Source organism: Asparagus officinalis, chromosome 8 (assembly GCF_001876935.1).
Source record: "Asparagus officinalis chromosome 8, Aspof.V1, whole genome shotgun sequence".
In the NCBI taxonomy this organism is placed as follows: Eukaryota; Viridiplantae; Streptophyta; class Magnoliopsida; order Asparagales; family Asparagaceae; genus Asparagus; species Asparagus officinalis.
The window spans coordinates 21278961-21289699 of record NC_033801.1 but is presented as its reverse complement, the minus strand read 5'-3'; the positions used below and the strand labels follow the sequence as shown (position 1 = coordinate 21289699).

Genomic DNA, 10739 nt, shown 5'->3' with positions numbered 1-10739 from the left:
TACAATCCACAAGCTCGTCTCAAAGAAAAAGATCTGATTTTTACCCAAAAGAAATTAACCTCCCTTTTATAAAATCCCTCTTTTTCTTTCCTCAATATCTCTCTTTTAGATCTCTTTTATTCGCTGCCTAAACTCTCTTTTCTTCTCCTTTAATAGCCGGCTAAACACTCTCTAAAAACCCTCTGTCTGCGTTTTTCCACCAGCTATTTCCCCCACAGCCGAAACCCTAGCAATTGTTCCTATTTATAGGAAACGAACGTGGCTGTACATCACACGGAAAGGAAGCCACCCACCCGAAAGCCCAGGCCCACGAAGCTTAGGCCCACGTGCCCACGTGGGTAGCCCTCACTCACACACCACTATTTGAGCACGACCTCAATCTTTACGTTGAAAACATGTTGCAATGCTCCAAGACAGTCCTCAAGACAATAGTATTCCTACAAATTTACATAGATATAATTAGATTGATATTTTCTTTACAAAAAATCAGCAAGAGGTCTGCTGGCATTTGCTAAAACCGATTTAAGTTAACAATGAGCAGTTTTGATTTATCTGATTGCAAATCCAGGTGGCAAATTGGTTTCCATATCTAAAAGATAAATTTGCACAAGATGCATAAAGATGGATTTAAATATTACATGGAAAGTACAACAAAACAAAATATGTGTCCATGTGAGCATCTCTTAACCACTATGGAATGGTTAAAGCCTACCAAAATATTCCAACACTTCCTTTTAAATACAAAGATTTCAATGAAAAACTCGCAGGGGAGAATTATTAATCCTTTTAGATCGAATGGTTAAAGCCTACCAAAATATTCTAACACTTCCATGTTACTCCAAATGGATAAGTTTACGCAAATACACCTTTTATTCTATAATAATGTTATTAGAGAAAGAAATAATCTTTTAGAAGACCTAGAAATATGAATAGATCACCTTATTTAGAATAATAAAGCAATAAAAAGCATCGAAGTAAAAAAAATGTTACCATAAGCTCTCTCCGTATATCCTCGTAGGAGCTCCATGGCAGCTCTGTGAGTTTGAAGTACAAGTTGATGATATTTGCTCGGCGCACTAAAACATCGATATAGTTATTAAATTTTATCGACCATTGTCCGATCGACAAATTATTGGCCCACTGAAGAATAGCTCGAAAGCCTTTTGGCGCTTGTTTTGACTCAGACTTGTTTGCATTCTATCCTCCCTGACAATTGGGATTAGGTTTTACACCTACAATGACAGCAATATGTTTAGTATAGCACATGGTGTAAAATTGAGATAGAATGAAAGGAAAATTATTATATTTACCTCTCTCCACCTGTCTATTCTTCTCGGCGATTGCAGTATATTTTCTAACTTGTATCATAGGCTTCAGGTCCTCTAGCCTTTTTAATGCAAATGGATGATTTTTCATCGCATTAGATTTTGATCTCATCATGTCTATAGGCAATAGTAGATGGCTAATGTCAAGAGTCTTAGGTTTGTAACTCAACCCCTCTAACTCAACCCCGCTACACCAAATAACAATGATGGTGTCCATGAAGCATCTACATAATTAAAGAAGATAATCAATACCAAAAAAAATTGAATTATCACTATAAAAAGATTAACTGCTCAATACCTATAGAGGGGGATGGTGCTGATTGCGTATTAGCGGGTCTGAGTGTCGAATAATTTGACCTTGAAATATCATCTATAAAAATAAAAAATAATCGATACAAACACATATCATAAATAATAAATTTCTAATTTAAAAATTATTGAATTATTAATACAAATACTGAATTATTAATACTCTATGGGGAGACTCTGCTAGGGATGTGTCTAGGAGACGACCCTATAATGAAATATCATCTAGACATTTGAAGGAAATAATTAGTGCAAACACATCAAGAATATCTATTTTGAATAATCCAAAGATAATGCATAATTAATACTTATATGAGAAGGCGATGCTAGGTGGGCCTCTTGAAGACGACCTGAGCATGGGGTGGTATACCGTGATCGATCACGCGATCCATCAAAGAACCTCAAATTCTTCATATGTAAAAGTGAATTATGAGATGCAAAATAAGAAATATGTACATGATAATAAGATAAATATTTGCTTGTAATTAAAAATATTAAAGAAAATTTTTAAAGACTAATTTGTCTTTTAGTTCATATACCTTTTGCAACTTGCTCTTTATGTTTTGCACGGGATTGTGTTTGTATTGTTCTGGCTATATTTAACATTGTCTGCTTTCACCTACTAGTTGTTGACTTATTTGCATATTAGACTCGGAGTCTCTGTCTATGATCAGAATTGGAATGTTGGCCTGAATCTCTAAATTAGTCATATCAAGCATGACATTCTAAGGGTAGGAGGAGTTTTTCCAAATATCATAAGATGAACCAATTGATTCATTATCCTCATCAATATTTTCCTTATTATTAGGAAGAACAACAGATCTTGGCTCCCTACATAACATGATCCAATCGGTTATAACCTTCATGCCTTTCACACAGAGGCACCAATCCGCCTATTCTGTGAATATGAACTTCTCATCTGGATATATTTCTTTGTTGAGATTGACAAGTGTAAACCCATAATGATCCTTGAGCGATTTTGCATGGACTGGTCGAATCTTAAATATTATGTAACTATACTAGTTTTTTTACCATATCCATAGATTATCTCTGCAATGTCCTCTAATTGGCTATAATATAATATATCAGCTTCAACTAGGTTCTGATTTCTTCTCCTAGAAAAACATTCTTGAGTAAAACAACACATAATCTTGTCGTTCTGTGTTACCCTCTTATCATCAGTCGCCATCATTTTTAAACTTATACCCATCCATGAGGTGTTCACTGTATCGTCTCACTTCATGGTAAGCATGTTGAGCGTGAATTAAAATTTCTTTGAATACTAAGGCACCAAAGACAAGGTTTTTATCAACATAAACCCGACATCAATTGAAAATAATTTACCTCAAGTTTACTAAAAGATTTAAAATGAAAAATATAATACTAATGCTACTCTACTTATATCATTTCTGAACCAATCAGGAAAATCTTGACATGTTTTTTTTAAATATCATGTGATGTGTTCCTGTTAGATATTTTATTGTTAAGCTTTTCCAGATGTCTCCTATTTATACAACAAGTGAGATTATATTGGTAAATCAAAAGTAAATGATTTAAGAGTGATTTTATTCTTAACTTATATACGTTACCCTCAATAATCACTAAAAATGTCAAGATTGTTCAATACATATGCGTGAGCATGCTATAAGTCACATCTCAGATATTTGATGAGCTTTTTATTCTTAATTGGTGTCTGATCCGTTGTTCCATAATTGTGCATGTAATGTGATGCAAAAATATAACATTCATTGGTCACATAACCTTTAGCTATAGAATCCTCCCGATGAGCCCATTTGCAAACTAGGCGTTTCGTAAACTCCAAATATCTACAATAAGGCAAGCTTCAACAATTACAAATATCTACAATAAGAAATGTTTTAACAACTATAAATTATAGATGTATACATTGCATATAAAATTAATGGAGTGGGTGAAGTCCCTAACCTCTCAATTAGGTATATCAAATGATACAACACATAACCTACAATTATTGCTTCTCTTGCTATATTTTGAGTAAGATAGACCATAACCGTGAAAAAAGGAGGAGAAAATATTACTTCAAGATTGCATAGAATTAATGACACTATTGCTTCAAGTTCTTTAAATTCATTCACATCTACAACTTTAGATCATAATTTTGTAAAGAATCCACAGTACTCCATAATAATTTTGGACACTTCTTTCTCTATATTGTTACGTAATGCAACCATGAGCAATTGATAAAGAAGAATGCAGTAATCATGAGTATTTAGATCTAAAAGTTTCATCTCTTGCACCTGAATATTATTTGATATATTAGCAGAATACCCATCCGGTGGCTTTACTGATTTGAGGACATCACAAAATTTCTTCATATGCTCTGTCGACATTGTAACACGAGAGAAAGGCTTATGTTTTTTCTTAAGTCTAACATCTTGTGCTTGCAAATCTTACCAGATATTCGATACAACCAAGTCTCAATGAGCCCTTAGGTCTTCCTTTGACTTACTGAGATCTTGAAGAAGGGTTGACACTATGTTGTCCCAAATATTTTTCTTAATATGCATGACATCCAAGCTATACCTAATTTTAAGTGTCTACCAATATAGTAGCTAGAAGAAGATACTAAATTTACTCCATCCTTTGGATAATTTATCGGCTCCACTATGAACAATACTTGTTGGGTTGTTCTCTTCTGCTTCAGTGTCTTTTTATTCTTGCATGTGTCTCTAACTTTGAGTGAGCCGTCCTTAGAATACTGGTTCTTTCCAAATCTTATGTTTGGAAGAAGCTCAAGCAACTTTACAATATCAGCTCTAATAAATTGATGTAGCTTACTCTTGGTTTCAACGTCACCATCAAACTTATTGCTTAATTTTCTGTATTTGCGGCCTAGGGGCAACCATCTCCTGTTGAATCGATAACAACACTTTCGGCTATATGGTAAGCAAAGGCCTTTAAATTACTAGACAAGCAAACTTGCCTTTGTAGACCAATCAAACAGATTAGCATAAGCTAGAAAATCATTAATTATCCATATTAGAATAACACATAGTCTAGATGAATCTTTAGCATGGGCATCATAGATCAACAAACCCTTTGACCATAATTGTTTTAGCTCATCAATCATAGGCTCTAAATAGACATCAATATCATTACCTGGTGCATGCTAGTCGGGTATCAACAATAAGAGTATTATATACGGTTGTTTAATATAAAGCAATAGAGGTAAATTATAAGGTATTAATTCAACTGGCCATGTAGACCAACCTAAACTCATAACCTCGTACGAAATGAATCTGTCACTAGATAGCCCAAATCTAACATTTCTACATTCATGGGCAAAATTGGGAAAAGTTTTATCAATACGCTTCCAAACCTTTGCATTGTCAGAATGTCTCAGTTTACCATGTTATGTTATAACCTTCTTTGTGCCACCTCATGTTCTTAGTGGTGTTTTTGTTCATATACAACCATTGTAATCTTGAAACTAATGACAAATGATGAAGAACATTCACTGGAATCTTCCTCTGCATCTCTATTGCCTTTATTATCTACCTTGTTGAAGAGCAGGTGTGTTGTTTCTATCAAGATAATCCACATGTTGACCATTATTGAAGGGCTTTGTTATCCTTATAGTAGGGAATACAATCATTAGGAAGTGCATCAATCTTAATATAATCAAAACCAAATAAAAAATATCTGTTTCGCTACATAAGTTGCCTTAGGAATGTTATGCTTTCCTCTTGGAACTATCTTCCTTAGCAAATCAAGAAGCATTTTGAAATAAGTGCTTGTCATTCCACTAAGACTCTTAATATGCAAGAGTTCCAACATAAATGAAAATCTAGATTACTTAGTGAAACCTTCATACAAGTCCTTTTCACTATAATCTAATGGCTTCATTATTTGATCTAACTCCTCAGAAATATGAACATCTTCAAAACCTTCTGGTCCACCAATATCTTCGACCTCAGTTGCATCTTGGACATCATTTGTGCTATCATATTCACTATCATTGTTGTTATCATATTCAATATGGTCGGGTCCAATATCAGTTTGTAAATTTTTTGTATCAACTATCCTTAAACCATCGATCATATCTACATGCACATCTGGTACTTCATCTTCAATACAGTCTCCTCGTGATATGACCAGTGTTTATATTCCTCATAAAACTCAGAGTTTGTTAAGTGATTTCATATTTACTCTCTATTTTTCAACTTCATATTCTTACACCTAAGACAGGGGGAGTAGATCGCATCACTACTTAAACTATTTGTGTTTATTTTGGTATACCTCGGGAAGGCTTGACATCAGTCCTTATATCGTTGATCACAATATCGTTCAATCCTAGGAATATCTATCCATGACTTATCTAGAATTGCCCTCATCTGTAGATAATAGAAACTCCAATTAATCTCCCAACTACGAATAAAATTTTAACTATTCAAAACAATATATATACATACACACATTATTCGTATACGCATGTTTCATTTAACAACACAAAAAATATTTTCCCCTCTAAATATAAATTAATTGTACGTTGATTTGAACACTCTACCAGCTATAATAGGAAGACTTCTATCCCACTAAAAATATAGTAATACGTACATCTAACTTTATATACTTTATAAATTTTTATTTCTAGAAAATTTTGGCAACACCTACCTATTGTTCTTTGAGTACATTGTGCGGATGTTATTATGCATATCAGCTATGGACCTAAACATAGAACAACATATGCTTATTATACATAGAGAATAATGAGTATGTTTTACCAATATTTTCTAGAAACGAAATACACAAATATACAAAGTTAGATGATGTACTACTATATTCCTAGCCCGTCCAAACAAGATAGATCCAATAATTAATGTTATTTATTTCTACTTATAACATAAGATACACGCTCCCTTTTTGGATGAAAAACTTAATTTCATGTCCAAACTGAGTCGTCTATCTTGTATTAGAAGTCCAAAGAATTGACAATAATTGTTGGATAGGGTCAAAGGTAACGTTAATTATTTTTTATTCACCTAAATTAGATATATAACATATTATTGAGTTATATATTAAACTATTTTCAAAAAAAATAATTGTTCGATAAATCAAACATTATCACTACACAAACAAACATATACAACCACATATAGCATGCACATTAAGGATAAAGTTAGAAAATAATATAGTTAAAGTTAGGATTAGGGTTTCCACTTACGATTAATTTCTAAAAAGTTTTCAATTAGAGTTAAGAATATTAAGGCTAAATATAGTTCAATTAATGTTATTATGGTTTAAATTAGGGTTTTAATAATCAAAATTGTTTACTAATTAGAGCTAGGATTAAGGAAGTTTTGGCAAAAATACAGCTTGATTAAGATGAGTAACACAAAGATAATTGAATAATAAACTGATAAAGTTATAAAAAATAATATTTTTATGAAGCACACCTTAAATGAGGGAGAGGACGATATAGGATCGCAGTGGCAACTTTAAGGAGTAGTAATGACATCACCGGTAGCGATTATCGAGGTTATAGAGGCATCATTAGATCTGCAGTTTGGAGAAGATATGTGATTCAAACTAAAATTCCCATAAAAATAAAAATACAAGAGAATACAACCTCTAGAGGTCTAAAATTTTACCTCAAATCAAAATTATTAAAATCGAGCTTTCCAGCGGTTGCAATGCTCGTCAGCTTAGGTGGTTGCTGTAGTCAGTGGCGGAGGTCGGTGGAGGGCGGGCTGATCACACTGGTGGAGAAGGTGGAACGGCGTGGGTGTCGAGCGACGGAGGCGGATGGTGCACCAGCACCGGTGGAGCAGTGGTGTGGTGGAGTAGCAGAGGAGGGTGGAGAGACATTTGATGGTGGAGTAGCGGGTCAGCAAAGATTTGTGGATCGGCTAGGGTTTTCTAAAATTATGAATTTTGAACACGCTAAGGCCGTTCTCCAATCTTATTTTAACTTTATTTTTTAGTGGGTCTCACTATCCTAGATGGAAATTTCCATCTAGGTTATATCCTAAATAGAAAACTCCATCTAGATAGTTGACCCACCTAAAAAAATTCCGATTGAGTCCCGCTATCCTAGATGGAATTTTTTATCTGGGATATATTCTAGACAGAAAATTCCGTCTAAGATGGCGGGACCACTAGAAAAAAATTAAATTAAAAATACCCATTTAGAAAAACTTATTTAGACAAATTTCTTTCTAAGATGTTTCATCCTAGACGGAGTATCCTAGATGAAAACTTTTCATCTATAATGCCTTTATCCTAGAAAGAATTTTTTTTGTTTATGATGTTTTATTTTTTTACTAATGTAATTATATTAGTTCATAAAAGAAATTTAGCTATATCTTGTCTAGTTTGAGCTTCTTCTTTAGTTACACAACTTGAATTATCTCAACATTTAAAAAAGTCTAAAATCTCGATCTATCACCTTAACTATATAGAAATTTTTTAAGAGGACGTACAAAATAGTGTTTGGAGGGTGATGTACATCATCTCTAAATATGGGAAATATTTAGTATATATGGATATTGAGATATTGCACAATTATATCTACAAGCGTGAGTCTTTGATCATCTTTTAATAAATACATTTAATTTTGGCATGGATTTATAGAGTGGATCTTTGATCATTGTTTTCATGAATATACTCTTTTTTCTTGATATTTTATTACATATATGCACTTTGTACATGTGTAGATTTTTTGGTACTGTATTGAAGTATAGATTAAGCTCAAACTTTTTGATATATCTAAAAAAAACTTCATGAATAAGATATAAAAATAGTTATTCATATTTTTGCAATACTAAACATGATCAGATAATATTAAGATGTTGAAAGTAATATGAAACATATTGTGAACTATCGTGTTTATCAATCATGTATGTATAACTTTGCGAGCACATATAGCATATATAGATTTATAAAATATATGAATTAATATGATAAATTCATGCTTATACACCGATAGATAATCTTACATGCATATATCTTGTAAGAGTATACATAGGCATGTCCAAGTTTTTTTATAAAAAAGAAAAATAAAATAAAAGAATTTTTTATTCTATTTTTTGATTTTTCATAAGAAAATAAAATGATAGAAAGTGAAATTTCTATTTTGTTTTAAATATATAAAAATAACCAAAGGGCAATAAAAAATCAAATAAAATCCAAAAAAATATTATGTACATACAACAAGTCAGGTGAGCATGCATAACTAAACTGATAAGTAATAAAAGCAAATAAGTTACTACATGCCAGAGTATCTCATGCATCAACCAAAAATATACATACAACAAGTTAGAGTTATAGAATATACCTGAAGATTACCCTTATGAGAAGATAATATAAAACTGTTAATGTTCTAGTGATCACACAGTCAGTATGTATCTAGGGTAGAATAATCTTGATGAGATAAAAGAGATTGATGAGGGGGCCGCCTCCTTCTCCGACTTTATGTCTAGTTCTTAAATTGGGAAACTAAAAAATCTGCATATGTAAAAACTCATGAGAGGACGAGGATAGGTTCCCTATTGTACCTCCGACGATCAAGTTAGATGGTAAACTTGAGTGGGAGAAGAAGCAGAACTTAAGAGTTCTCCTTCTCTTTTTGGAATAGCCCCCCTTTTATAAAAGGTGAATTGTACCTGTATTTATACTATAAGAGAAGGGTAGATTGGACACTTTAACAGAGTACAGAGAAGTAATAGCGAGGTATGGACTGGTGGCTGTGTCAGCATCCACTTTACGGGTGTTGGCTGGCAACTAGAGGGAGGATCTCCTCAGTATTAAATGAGAAGAGAGAGGGAGAATGGGTTGATGGCTACGTCAGCACCCACTTTATGGGTGTTAGTAGGTAGTTGGGGCAAAGATCACTTCACCATTGGAGAGATCATCTCAGCATCGAATGGAGAGTGATCGGCGACGTGACAGAGCCCATGTGATATGACGAGTTAAGAAGACTATTAGGACTAGGGTCATGATGGGACCTATCCAGCATTGACCGCTATGCTCAGATATAGCCAGAGGGAGAAGCCCGAGGTATATATTATCCTTCAGTTTCACCGAGAAGTAACGCCCATCGAGTCGTCCTCGTAGGGCATTGAATAAAAGGTCGAATGAGCTCTAGACGAGTCAAATTTGACAAAATGGTTGACTAATCCTGATTCTTGAGTCATCATGAAGAGTGTTGACTTGATAAATCAGCCAAGTTAGGACCTCCGTTGGGCTTGGGCCACCAAGCTGGTTGGGGTCTTGCTTGTAGAAATACACCCATCCTTTGTTTGGCGAGTTGCATTTTGGCAAATGGGAATACCATAACAGTTGACCCATTTCACTTGGAGTCAGCTTTAGCTGGGTCCGAGTGAAATATGATAAAGAATCACTTTGGAATTGCTTCTCTATGTTGCATAATCTCAGAATGTTTACCAGATGACTTAGTTTTAATGTGGACTGGTAGACTTAATCATTAACCCGAGATGACTCATCCTCTATGGTGAGGAGACATCTCAAACTTGAGTAAGTTAGCTTTCGAAGGATTAATCTTTTCTAAGTCTTAGGCTAATATGATCAACTGCTCTTGCTACTTAGTATCTGAGCAAGTTGGGCGAGTTGTCTGAGAAATATCCTTAAAGTCAACTTGTCAGCTGTGGCGGGTCGATTAGGGCCTGGTAGACTTTTCCTAGCGGACATTATTTAGCGAGCTTCCAGAGGCCTTTATTGGGCTGACGAAATGTCACTGCTGAGGATGATGTAATGATGCTGCCATTTGTTAGAGTAATGGTGTCATTTTGATTTTCGAGCGAAGATGTGTGGAGTAAATAAGAACGTCGCTTCGAGTTTCGAGCTAACCGTTTGAGATTTTGAGGTGAATCTCGCTCGTTTATTTCAAAACGAGAAAATCATTATGATTTATCCTCATGCCTCTTCAGGATACTATAAATAGCTCATTGGGGGCGAAAAAGAATTCTTTATGAGTTCTTGCCCAAAAAATCTCCGGTGCTTATCTGAATTTTCGCAAGTTTACTTTACAAACCAAATTCTTCAATGGTTTCCCCAGCTTCCACCGTAGGCCACAATGAGGAGAGGATTGATCTTCTCCAGCACATCCGC

The 10739-nt window shown here is 34.1% G+C and overlaps 1 long non-coding RNA gene across 1 annotated transcript; it reads right to left on the bottom strand.

Moving 5' to 3' along the window:
- LOC109851177 lies at positions 355 to 7164 on the bottom strand. The gene is made up of 5 exons (XR_002249699.1): positions 7067 to 7164; positions 1624 to 1695; positions 1311 to 1549; positions 991 to 1232; positions 355 to 437 (listed from the first exon to the last, which is right to left on the bottom strand). It is a non-coding gene; the product is annotated as an uncharacterized LOC109851177 (long non-coding RNA).